The 12,981-nt window shown below is 39.6% G+C and overlaps 1 protein-coding gene and 1 long non-coding RNA gene across 3 annotated transcripts in view; one reads left to right on the top strand and one right to left on the bottom strand.

The window, feature by feature from the left end:
- LOC117524068 (carbohydrate sulfotransferase 8-like) overlaps positions 1-12,981 on the bottom strand; it is a 936,330-nt gene that overhangs the window by 481,990 nt on the left and 441,359 nt on the right. The gene's annotated exons all lie outside the window — the stretch shown is intronic.
- Positions 6,017-6,562, top strand: LOC117524098. Its single transcript, XR_004564711.1, has 2 exons — positions 6,017-6,162; positions 6,274-6,562. It is a non-coding gene; the product is annotated as an uncharacterized LOC117524098 (long non-coding RNA).

The following is a 12,981-nucleotide window of genomic DNA, read 5'->3' as shown; positions in this document are numbered from 1 at the left end:
ATTAACCTAACATTTATTAGTAGGCCTATGCTCACTTCTGAATCGTGTTGCATCTGGGTGTAATTAATGAAAGAAGGTCATTTTTTTTTACACATATTAGACATTCCACAGGTTAATCATCTGTAACAGATTTGGGGAACAATTGATTTGTACGTATGCATTTACCCGATCAGCAATACGTTTCCAACAAGCCTGTCTTGCTTTATTGGCAGACGACGTGTTCGATTTCCCCTTAACATTAATTTAAATTCCTCATAGCTCCGCATAATAATCGTGCATTCTTCTTCAGTAAAGTAAGGTGACCGCGCCATCATTGAAAAATGGTGACATGTGCTGCAACCTGCCCCTTTTATGTGAACGCACACAAACTCCAATTGGGTTAACACAGGTTCAACAAATCAACATCTTATTCAGCGTCGTAGTACCGATTAACACCACTTGAGGAAACCAGGTTTTGTCAACCCCGGTTTAAGAGGTTGACCCTGGGTTACATCTGAGGAAGTTAACCCCGCTTCGTAGTACAGGCCCCAGGTCCGCACAGCAGAGGGGGGCGGTGTGAGTGGCCCGCTGCGGCGTTTACTGAACCCGCAGACACGGTAAGCGCATCGGAGGCAGTGAGAGCAATCGCGGTGATATGCCGACCGGTGCCAGCAACCGGCCCACCTCATAAGGACGCAGAACACAATACGCTGTTTACACCTGCTTCTGTGGTGTCCGGTGGGTTGCGCCCGCTGCATACAAGTAGTTGCGTACTCAAAAGACCAAGATTCCTTGCGGATAGGACATGCGCAGAACACAAAATAATGTTCCTTTCTATGGGGATATTCCGATGCGCGTTTATATGACCTGATATTTGGGTTACAAAAGGAGTAACCCAGGGTCTTATTCTGGTTTTTAAAAACCGGCATATGAGGCATATTCGGTTTTTTGCAGGTGTTTACATGGCTGTGCGCAACTGGGTTTATTGCTAATATTCCAGTTATGAAAGTGTTATGAAAGGTTTATTGGCTGCATGTAAACGTAGTCACAGTTGTTGCAGAACATTACAAACAGTTTCCTACAGTAGACACTGAACTCAAAGATAACATACCTTGTTGTCATTGGCAAAACACATCTAGCAACTGGAAAAACCTACACACACATCTGAAAACACTCACACAGAAACTCACCACCAATCAGTCTGACATTTGGCACTACAAATACAACCCCAATTCCAATGAAGGTGGGACGTTGTGTTAAATGTAAATACAAACAGGAATACAATTATATGCAAATCCTCTTCAACTTATATTCAATTGAATACACCACAAAGACAAGATATTAATGTTCAAACTGATAACTTTATTGTTTTTGTGCAAATATTTCTCATTTTTAAACGGATGCCTGCAACACTTTCATGGGACGGGGCACAGAAGATAGGAAAGTTGATGAATGCTCAAAGAACACCTGTTTGTAACAGGTGAGTGTCATGATTGGGTATAAAAGGAGCATCCCTAAATGCTCAGCCATTCACAAGCAAAGATGGGGGCGAGGATCACCATTGTGTGAACAACTGTGTGAAAAAACAGTCCAACAGTTTAAGAACAATGTCAGGTGATGTTCAATTGCAAGGAATTTAGGAATTCCATCATCTTCAGCTCCATAATATAATCAGAAGATTCAGAGAACCTGGAAACTTTCTACACGTAAGCAGCAAGGCCGAAAAACCAACACTGAATGCCCGTGAACCTTCGATCCCTCAGGCGGCACTGCGTTAAAAACAGACTCAATGTGTCAAGGATCTTATCACGTGGGTCATGAACACTTCAAAAAACCATTGTCAGTTAACACAGTCCGCCGCTACATCTACAATGCAAGTTAAAACTCTACCCGTGCAAAGCGAAAGCCATACATCAAACAACATCCAGAAATGCCTTCTCTGGGCCCGAGCTCATTTGAAATGGACAGATGCAAAGTGGAAAAGTGTTGTTTCAATTGTTTTGGAAATCATGGACGTCGTGTCCGGACAAAGAGGAAAAGACCATACAGAGTGTTACAAGCGCAAAGCTCATAAGCCAGCATCTGTGATGGTATGGGGTGTGTTAGTGCCCATGGCATGGACAACTTACACATCTGTGATGGCACCAACAATGTGGTTTTGTAGTAAAACAGTGCGGGTACTAGACTGGCCTACATGCAGTCCAGACCTGTCGCCCATTGAAAATGTGTGGCACATTATGAAGCGCAAATACGACAATGGAGACCCTGGACTGTTGAACAACTAAAGTAGTACATCATGCAAGAATGGGAAAGAATTCCACTTACAAGGCTTCAACAATTAGTGTCCTCAGTTCCCAAATGCTTATTGAGTGTTGTTAGAAGGAAAGGTGATGTAACACAGTGGTAAACATATCAGTGTTCCAGCTTTTTTGAAACATGTTGCAGGCATTCATTTCAAAATTAGCAAATAGTTGCACAAAAACAATAAAGTTCTTCAGTTTGAACATTTAATATCTTGTCTTTGGGGTGTATTCAATTGAAAATAGGTTGAAGAGCATTTGCAATTCATTGTGTTCTGTTTTATTTACATTTCACACAACGTCCCAACTTCACTGGAATTGGGGTTGTTGAGCTCAGGTAAGACTTTTAGGTCAAATCTGCATTCATGGAGGCGATAACACCCAGAGAAAGAGAAAGAGGACAAGGAAGACAAAGAGAGATACGTGGACAAGAACAAAGACAAAGACGAACAAGAAGGAGAAATGTTTCAGATGAAATTCAAGCAACTTGGTGGACCATGTGATCAACTACAGGCCCACTCTAAAAAAGGTGCTTTCTCAATGAGAAAATTGATGCAACAATTTGCATTTTTTTTTTTTTTTTTATTTCACATTAGTTATTTCATAATGCCACAAGGCATCTCTAGTTATGTAAGTTGAAATAACTTTACATAGTGGAGTTACAGTAAAATAGCTTGCAGTTTTTGCCGACTGCTTACACACATTTTGCTAAATTTGGCTCTGTGTGTCAAAACACTCAGAGCTCTGTCAAAATGAAACCCTACAATCAAAACCAAACAATCTCTACTAAAAAATGCCATTCTAGCAACAAAGTGATACACAAATGCACCACTTTGAAACACCTTCAAATCAACAGCACCACACTGATGTGTTTTAGACAAAACACTAAAATCAAAATATTTTTATTTGCTTTTCTTAAACAAGAGCTGAAATTTACAGTATTAGCAACAAATGTTTTCCCCATTTTTGTCTCTGCAAAGAAATGAAAATTTCTTTGCAGAGACAAAAAGAAAGATAGAGTACTGTATAGTTGAAATTGAAAACACAAATCAAAACAATGAAAACAAGTTTACACTACTGTAGATGACATCCATGTATGGTAACATCAGAATGATATTGCACTTGACAGTACTATCCACTTTGTCCAGCCTCCCTCAGTGTGAGGCTGTGGTTGATCACATGGTCCACCAAAGTTGCTTGAATTTCATCTGAAACATTTCTCCTTCTTGCTCTTCTGTTTCTTTGTCCTTGTCCATGTATCTCCAGGTATCTTGTCCAGGTTTTAGCATTTTACAGACACACATGCCGAAAAACATTATGGGAAAATGTAAAAACCAACACACGTTACAGTAACTTGTGTTGTTTTTTTGGTTGTTTTTCTTTTTACATATATCGACCAACCACTGATGACAGGAAACTAGTGTTGCCACCTGTCCTGGTTTTTCCTGATTGTCCCAGATTTTCATGGTCTGTCCCGGAAAAAAATAATAAAATCCGGGACAACTGAATTGTGTTCTGCGTGTATCTGTTTATAATCTTCTCGCACAGAAGAAAAAGAGTTTACACAGGAGAGAAAAGTGAGAAAATGTTAATGCCTGTTTGAGAAAAGTGTATAAAGTGTGTAGTGATGGGTTTTACAGCCTTAAAATATCTATAATAATTGCAAAAAATAGCGCTGACTACTTCACGGATTTTGCTTATCGCAGGTTATTTAGAACGTAACTCCTGCGATAAACGAGGGACCACTGTATTTCAGTTTAATTGTAGCGTGCCTACCGTCCATAAACTTGAGCACAGCCTTATTGGCTCTAGAAAAATGACATATCATACTGTGTGGTGGGGCTGGCGGATGATTTGGAATGGTGAGGTGGAGATGGAGAGTGTGTGGGACAAGGAGAGACAACGAAAGGAAAGGATCCAGTGACTAAAATCAGTGATGTTTTAAGCTGAAAATGGGTGGAGAGACCGATGACGAGGGTGCTCCAGGAGGCGATGGCAGTGACAGGCCAGTAAAGAAAAAATGCAAAAGGCCGATATGCTTTAACAATGAGTGGTTAAAACAGGAGAAATATGCTATGTGGCTAAGACCATGTCCAGGTGATCCATTTTATGCTAGATGCTCCCTGTGCCCAGCGAAAATTCTCCTGAAACATGAAGGTAAAACCAACATAGATGACCACGCCAAGTCTAAAAAACATCTAAATCGAATCCAGAGTTCACGTCAAACCAAGGCAATTTCATCCTTTATGGTCACAAAATCCTCACAGGACAAAGTTACGGTGGCTGAACTAACAAGCACTTATCACAGTGTACATCATGGTCACAGTTATCTCTCCACTGACTGTGGAAACAAGTTGAATGCAAAAATATTCAGTGACAGCGAGATTGCAACAAAGATGTTCTGTGGTCGAACAAAAACCGAGGCTTTAGTTGAAAACGTGTTGGCACCATTTAGTCAACAACGTTTGTCAGCAGAGCATGACAAAGCCCAGTATTTCAGCGTCTGTTCTGATGCATCAAATTCTGGTCACACGAAGGTGTTTCCTTACACTGTTCAGTATTTTAGTCCATCGGAGGGGAGTGAAATACGGATTGCTGGATTTCTACGAGGATTCTGATGAGTCCTAGTGACGCGATATTCAAACAAATAGTGTCCATTACCGAGAATAACAGGCTGTCATTAAACCAAATCAGTGCCTATAGTGGGGATAATGCATCTGTTAACTACGGCAGGCACAATTCAGTGTACCAAAACCTGAAAGGGGCTAACCCACGGATTATGAAGGGCAATTGCAAGTGCCACATGATACACAACACTGTGAAAATAGCAAATCGTGTCTTCAGTGCAGCTGGGTGTGACGTGGAGGCTTTGTGCTGAGGATCTACAGTGAATTCAGTTGCTCTGCTAAAAAAGCTAGAAGTGCTCAAGGACTTCTGTGAATTTACAAATACAGCATACAAGGAGATTCTCAGGCATGTTCCTACACGGTGGCTGTCTTTGTTACCAGCAATTCAGAGAATTATTGAGTGTTGGCCAGCTTTGAAGTCTGGCCAACTGCCCAAGGAGGACTGCCCAAATATTATCTGGACATTTGTGTGTGGTGCAGCTGACACAGAAGATGTAGATTGTACTTTGCGTGAATGTGTCCTGGCATTCATGCACAATGTGATGCAAGAGTTTGATGCCTCTATTAGAGTGCTTGAGAGTGACAGTGCTACTCTTGTTGAAGTTTACACACTGATGAACCACTTGTGGAGTCAGCTTATCTCTAGGCGCACAGACAAATTCTATGGGAGCAAAGCGAAGCAGACACTGAGGAACCTTTTACCCAATCAGCAGGAACAATTCAGAAGCCTGGTAGACCGATTTTTTGAGAGAGCAGTGCTGTACCTTGAGGATAGATTTGACTTCAATGATGAGCTGCTTGCAAACATTGACTGTCTGAGCCTAAAAGAAGCACCCCAATGGTCTGAATTTGAACTTTTGATGGAGAAACTAGCCCTGGATCTGGACGAAGACCGTCTGTACAGTGATGTGAGCATCCTAAATGAAGTGTTTCACACCCTCCCCAATAGACCTAACCCAGACAGAAAATGGTCCCATTTTTTCACTAAAGCAAAAGACACCCCAGAGCTGTTAAAACTGATTGCTTTCATTTTTTCAATACCAGTGAGCAATGCCTACGCAGAACGTGTGTTCAGTCACATGGAGGATGCTTGGACTGATAAAAAGAAACAGACTCTCTGTTGCAATGGTGAAGGCTGAGCTTCAAGTCAGGCTAAACTTTCAGTTGTCCTGTACTGAGTTCAAGACATTCATTGAAAATCAGCCAGGACTCATAGCAGCAGCAAAGAAAAATACCAAATACAAATGGAAGATTAGGTAAGGTTTTGCTGAATTAAATGAAATCCAAATAGTCTTATCTGCCTACTCCTGTATGTACTGTATGTGCCCAGTTATATCAGTTACATGTCCTCCTATGTATTTGTTTAGCCAAGAGCAGCAAGCAGCAGAGGCACAGGCAAGCACAAGCAAAGCACACACCACACTCCTCAGGTAAGCTGTTTGACACTACACCTTACATTGCTACATTCAGGTATTCTTACAGACGGTGAAAAATTACATTATTTGTTTTTATTCCACATAACCAAACAAACAGAATTTAATTATTTATTCCCCCTTTACCTGTGCCCACTACTGCCCCCAGGTGTCCACAACTAAAAACTGTCGGAAATAAACCAAAATAATAAAGACCTGCTATTATATAAAGCAATTAACTAAACAAATAACTAGCAAAAGTGTCATTTTTACTAATTAGAGCAATGCAATTTCAGCGTAGAAGGGCGATTTTTGTCTTGAGTTCGATGTGCGAAGTGCGCCGTTGCTTACAAACAAAAAGGCCGATTTGATGGTCAGAATGTCCAGGATTTTTGACAGACACAGGTGGCAACCCTACAGGAAACTAATTTGTGAAAATAAATGATCTTTTTTCCTCCCTGTCTTTCTTTCTCTCTGTAGCCAGCTCTCTGCTGTCAGGGGATTGAGTTCTACCTTTCATAGCTGTCTCTCTGATACAAAACATATAACAGGCAGGCACTAAAATGTCTGATTTTAGGTTTTACATATGTGTTTAACTGTTAAGCTTATTCACTATGCCTGCAAAAAATGTGTTAGCGGTCTAAAAGTTAATGGAGCTAAATGTAGCGTAAGTTAATTGGTCCACTTATGGCTTTCAAAGTTAGCTGAAAAAGTTAGCTTTGCTAATTAGCAGTTAGCAGAACTGTGCCCACCACTGTGTTTGTATTTTTATTAAAATTGTTTTCCAATGATAACAAGGTATTTCCACTGTAGGAAACTGTGTGTAATGTTCTGCAACAACTGTGTTACTTTTGGGTGTAAGCACTTGGCAAAAACTGTAAGAAAATCTATGCAAATTGTTACATCATGTTTTCTCATTGAGACAGTGGTTCATTTTTTTAGAGTGTGGACAAAGGGTTCACGCAAACCTCAACCACCACACATTGATGTTACTGAACCATGTATGTGATCTACAGTACTGAAACACTTGTTTTCATTGTTTTGTTTTGTGTTTTGAATTTGAACTGTAAAGTACTCTATCTTCCATTTCTTTGTAAAAAAAAAACAAAACAAAAAAAAAACAGGAAAACATTACTTTTGTTGCAAAATACTGTAGCTTTCAGCTCTTGTTTGAGAAAAAGTAGTAAATAAATACAACCCCAATTCCACTGAAGTTGGGATGTGTAAAATGTAAATAAAACAGTATACAATGATTTGCAAATCGTCTTCAACCTATATTCAATTGAATACACCACAAAGACAAGATATTTAATGTTCAAACTGATAAAGTTTTTTTTTTTTTTTTTTTTGCAAATATTTGCTCATTTTGAAATGGATGCCTGCAACACGTTTCAAAAAAGTTGGGACAGTGGTATGTTTACCACGGTGTTACATCACCTTTCCTTCTAACAACACTCAATAAGCATTTGGGAATTGAGGACACTCATTGTTGAAGCCTTGTAGGTGGAATTTTTTCTCATTCTTGCTTGATGTACGACTTCAGTTGTTGCTTGGATGGCAGCATGTGTTGCTCCAAAACCTGGATGTACCTTTCAGCATTGATGGTACCATCAAAGATGTATAAGTTGCCCATGCCATGGGCACTAACACATCCCCATACCATCACAGGTGCTGGCTTATGAACTTTGCACTGCTAACAATCTGGATGGTTGTTTTCCTCTTTTGTCCGGAGGACATGATTTCCAAAAACAATTTTAAATGTGGACTCATCAGACCACAGCAGACTTTTCCACTTTGCGTCTGTCCATTTCAAATGAGCTTGGGCCCAGAGAAGGTGGCGCCGTTTCTGGATGTTGTTGATGTATGGCTTTCGTTTTGCATGGTAGAGTTTTAACTTGCACTTGCAGATGTAACGCCGAACTGTGTTAACTGACATTTTTTTTCGGAAGTGTTCCTGAGCCCATGCGGTAAGATCCTTTACACAATGATGTTGGTTTTTAATACAGTGCCGCCTGAGGGATCGAAGGTCACGGGCATTCAGTGTTGGTTTTCGGTCTTGCCGCTTACATGTCGAAAGTTCTCCAGATTCTCTGAATCTTCTGATTATATTATAGACTGTATATGATGGAATCGCTAAATTTCTTGCAATTTAACGTTGAGAAACATTGTTCTTAAAATGTTGGACTATTTTTTCACACAGCTGTTCACAAAGTGGTGATCCGCGCCCCATCTTTGCTTGTGAACGGCTGAGACTTTTGGGGATGATCCTTTTATACCCAATCATGACACTCACAATTAGTGACCTCAGATCTCAAATGAAGAATTCAGATGCAAAACCCAATATCTCCAAAACCCTAAATTTTTAGTTGATGTCAACATGTACTTGGCTGTCAAGGGGACCATCAGTGTGCAAAATATGAAAGAGTTTGAACAAACTGTTTTCATGTTATTGATGGAAGTCTGTGCATTTCCGCTTAGGGTTTCATTTAAATCTCCATTTTCAACTGTATTTTTCTCCATTTGAAAAAAGGATTTACTGGGTTTTGCATCTGAACTCTTCAAATGCTTATTGAGTGTTGTTAGAAGTAAAGGTGATGTAACACAGTGGTAAACATATCACTGTCCCAGCTATTTTTAAATGTGTTGCAGGCATCCATTTCAAAATGAGCAAATATATTAAGTTTATCAGTTTGAACATTAAGTATCTTGTCTTTCTGGTGTATTGAATTGAATATAGGTTGAAGAGGATTTGCAAATCGTGTTCTGATTTATTTACATTTCACACAACATCCTAACTTCATTGGAATTGGGGTTGTTGAGCTCAGGTAAGACTTTTAGTCAAATCTGCATTCATGGAGGCCATAAGACCCAGAGAAAGAGAATGAGGACAAGGAAGACAGAGATACGTGGACAAGGACAAAGACAAAGACAAACAAGAAGGAGAAATGTTTCAGATGAAATTCATGTAACTTTGGTCTTTCTGGTGTATTCAATTGAATATAGGTTGAAGAGGATTTGCAAATCATTGTATTCGGTTTTTATTTACATTTGGAGTCATAAAATCCATACAATTGGGTTTGTACAGTACTTCAGGATGTAATTTGTAAAGAAATACAGCACGTTTCATTTTGGGAGGAAAAAAACATTTTAGTCGATTGTAATTTCTTGTCTGTATGACAACGTTTGGAAAGAGGTGTCATTTTATTTAAAGCGGCAATTCGTTTTGAAGTTATTAATTCCGACCAGACTCTGTCTCAGCAGAGAGCCGCACAGCATTTGGAGCTGTGATGGAACGGAGGATGATTCTCGTTTGTTGGCTGCAACAAGACAAGAGTCCCAGTTAGTGACTTTAATCCACACAAAAGTGACTCATGATATTTTAATGGCTTTGAGAGGGGTTAAGAAGCAGACTTACCGCTTCTAAAGAGCAATGAATCAAAGAGCCACGAGCCATTGAATCGAAGCACTGCTTCAATGCTTCATGGCTTTGAAGTGGAGTCGCGCTGCAGAAACGGTTGATTACAGACCCGCTGCAGACCAAACCCTGAATATCCGACTTTATTTGTACATCCGTATGACTCTGAAACTCAGAAAAATCCGTATAATTTACGGACTATAAGTTGACATGAAAACCAAAGCTGTGTTCACCGCGGGGACATGTTCGGCACTATTTGGGATTATTCAAGATTTTTTTTTACCGATGACGAACGATGCGTAAAAAAAATTGACCAATGCAACTGCATCGGTCCAAACCGGTCTGGATCCGGGCCTGGTGATGTGGACGTGATAGGCACGCTATATATCATTTTACACACTGTCCCAGTCCGCTGCCAAGCCGCAATACCCCGTCAGTTGCAGATATCAGCGGATAACTGCGGATATACAGTGCATAGATTGAGTATGTATTGCATATGTAAGGCGGATGTCTTCCGCAACCAAAATTTTGTGGAGCTCAAAAATCCTGGCAACAGAAAAATGTGCCTCTGTGGATAATTGCAAACGTGTGTGGATGTCGGCCAACTCATACAAGCATGTTTCACGGATATTGCCCAATGATGTATCCAGTACAGAGTTTCATCATTCTTAAAAAAGTCGTTTTGCCTGTATAAAAAAAAAGTAACATTTGCCCCCCAAAAAAGTGATTTATGAGTCAATGGTGCATGAAATCGGACCTTTTAGATGCACGGGCTGCAAACTGTTCCCATCTGGACTAGGACAGCCAATATCAAGCCTTCTTTTTAAAAATGTCAAGTGGCAGTTTACAAAAGCTTCTGGTGTTTACACTCCAATTCTGCAAGTCTAGAACGATGCAAAACAGGTGCTAACGCAAACGTAACAGAATCCCTGTGAAATGCTGGCTGCCGACAGGATAAGACGTTTGCAGCATGAAAAACTGTTTGCTCAGAAATTACGGCTAATCCTGAACAAATAAAACAATGCAATTCATTTATTAATGCATACAGCTTGTGTTTACAGTGCTGTGTATTTGTTGTGGCTGCATGAATCAGGGTTTGCAGGTGCTGCAAACAGAAATTGGGCGGGGCTTATACAGGAAGAAGAGATGAGCAAAACGCATGCACGCACACACGTACACACACACACGGTGACTAATTACTTGATGTTATTTCAATGTCATTAAAGTTTATTTCATCAAGTTCAGGAACATTTTTTATGTTTCCTCCTACTGGCCATTTAGGTTTTAAGAGTACCGTGAGGATCAATAAAAAAAAGAGGAAGAAGTGGAATTCACGTCACGCAGTTTTAATTTCACCTAGTGTAATGTCGTGTTTGAATGCAGAGAGCTGTGCAGTCGGTTGGGACCTTGGAGTTTTATATTCAGTTCAGAAAAGTATGCTGTAATGTCACTAAGCACATCTAATCTCACCAACATTTGGCTCCACTGAGCTCTTTGATTCTTTTCATTCATCTCCACAACTTCTTTTAGTTCATCCACCCCAAAAACAGTGTTTTCAATAAGAAAAGATTAACTCCTTAAACTGGATCAAACCCCCCAAAAATCTGGGTCAACATTGACTTTATTTTTAAAGGCATTATTTTGGGAAAAATCTAATTTTACCTTTCACTTTCATGGTTTCACTTATGGTTGAATTTTATTTGAAATACTCCCAAAGAACCAAAACTCAACTGTGTATGCAAAAATGGTCCTGCTATAATCAAAAGTCAAGTCTGAATCTGACTTTAAAAAAAAAAAAAAAAACAGTTCTGTGACATATGTCACAGAAATCCACATCAGTATTCATATTTATTTGTGGAACATACCCGATGAACCAATCTATGCTGTGACACGTCCACGCAATCTGTGGAAGGGAGGTAGACACACTTCACTTCACCCAATGGAAAGGGGGCGTGGTCAGCAGAAATTTCCTCCCATTTAGCGACACTCCACTCATATTAAAATAGCAGTTTCTAAAAGATAAAGATCATATCAACCTTGAAATACAGTTTCTGATAATTATTGGAATTCATTTTTTTGAGAATTTTTCAAATGAAGTATCCTCCAGTTGCCTGTGCTATGACATCACAAGTGCTCTTAACACACTGTTGAATGTAAACACATGTATAGAGATATCAGTAAAACCCCTTAAAAAATCTCAAAAATAGGCTAATGATTTGACTAATATTCATAAATAAGAGCAAGAAATATAATTTGCTACTTTTTGATGTCACATTATAATTTAAGTGTAAGATTTTCAGGTGTTTCACTGCAGTATCTATACATGTATGCACACCAGGCTGTGCAACATCAGCACTTGTGACTTCATACATGTAGCACATGGAAAGCTGGTCAGTTTTTAAAAAATCATAAAAATTAAGCTAATCTATTGCAAATCTTGTGTTTATTTAAGATGTCACTATTTCAGTATATAATCTCTTATTTTAGGGGTTAACATTGATGAGTGAAGTGTCCCTTTAAAGCAAAAGAGAACACTGGACAAACTGCTGGACATTATGGATGATGCCAGTCACCCTCTACACACCATCATCAGCAACCAGAGGAGCCTCTTCACCCTCAGACTGCTTCTTCCCAAGTGCAGGACCAACAGACTGAAAAACTCCTTTGTCCCTCAGACCATCAGACTGTATAACTCCTCACTCAGGGGGTGGAGGAGTAACAGGAAGACAGAGGACGGGAAGAAGAGGAACAGTAGTAGCCAGTAAACCAGTATTGATCAGTATGTCTGGTATTTATAGTGTATGTTTACATTGCAAGCTGTTTTTCTTTTTTACTTTCAGTGTGTGCTTCTTACGCTGTGTACTGCTATACAATGCTGCTGGAACCTCAATTTCCCTAAGGGAGTCTTCCGAAGGGATCAATACATTTCTAGGCACACAAACTGGCATAATTTTGATAATCAGTACCTATTATTATCTATTTTGGCTACAAAGTTTGTGTTTTTGTTAAATAAATGTCGTTTTTTTTTTCCTATTCAGCGGTGACAAGAAGTGGTTTACTGTGCATGTTTTTAGCTTGCCCCATACCATTACATTATGTATCTGTTTAGCCCACAGACTCAGTCACAGATACTGCCATCTTTTCTGTGCACAATGCATTCTGGGAAGGCAAGGGGGCACCCAACAATGGCATCTCCTGTCTTCACTAAGTTCAACTGAAAGATTTTTTAAAGAGTTTTTCCATGTCAA

The sequence above is a fragment of the Thalassophryne amazonica genome, chromosome 2 (genome assembly GCF_902500255.1).
Source record: "Thalassophryne amazonica chromosome 2, fThaAma1.1, whole genome shotgun sequence".
Lineage (NCBI taxonomy): Eukaryota > Metazoa > Chordata > Actinopteri > Batrachoidiformes > Batrachoididae > Thalassophryne > Thalassophryne amazonica.
This window is presented reverse-complemented; position numbering and strand designations above follow the sequence as displayed.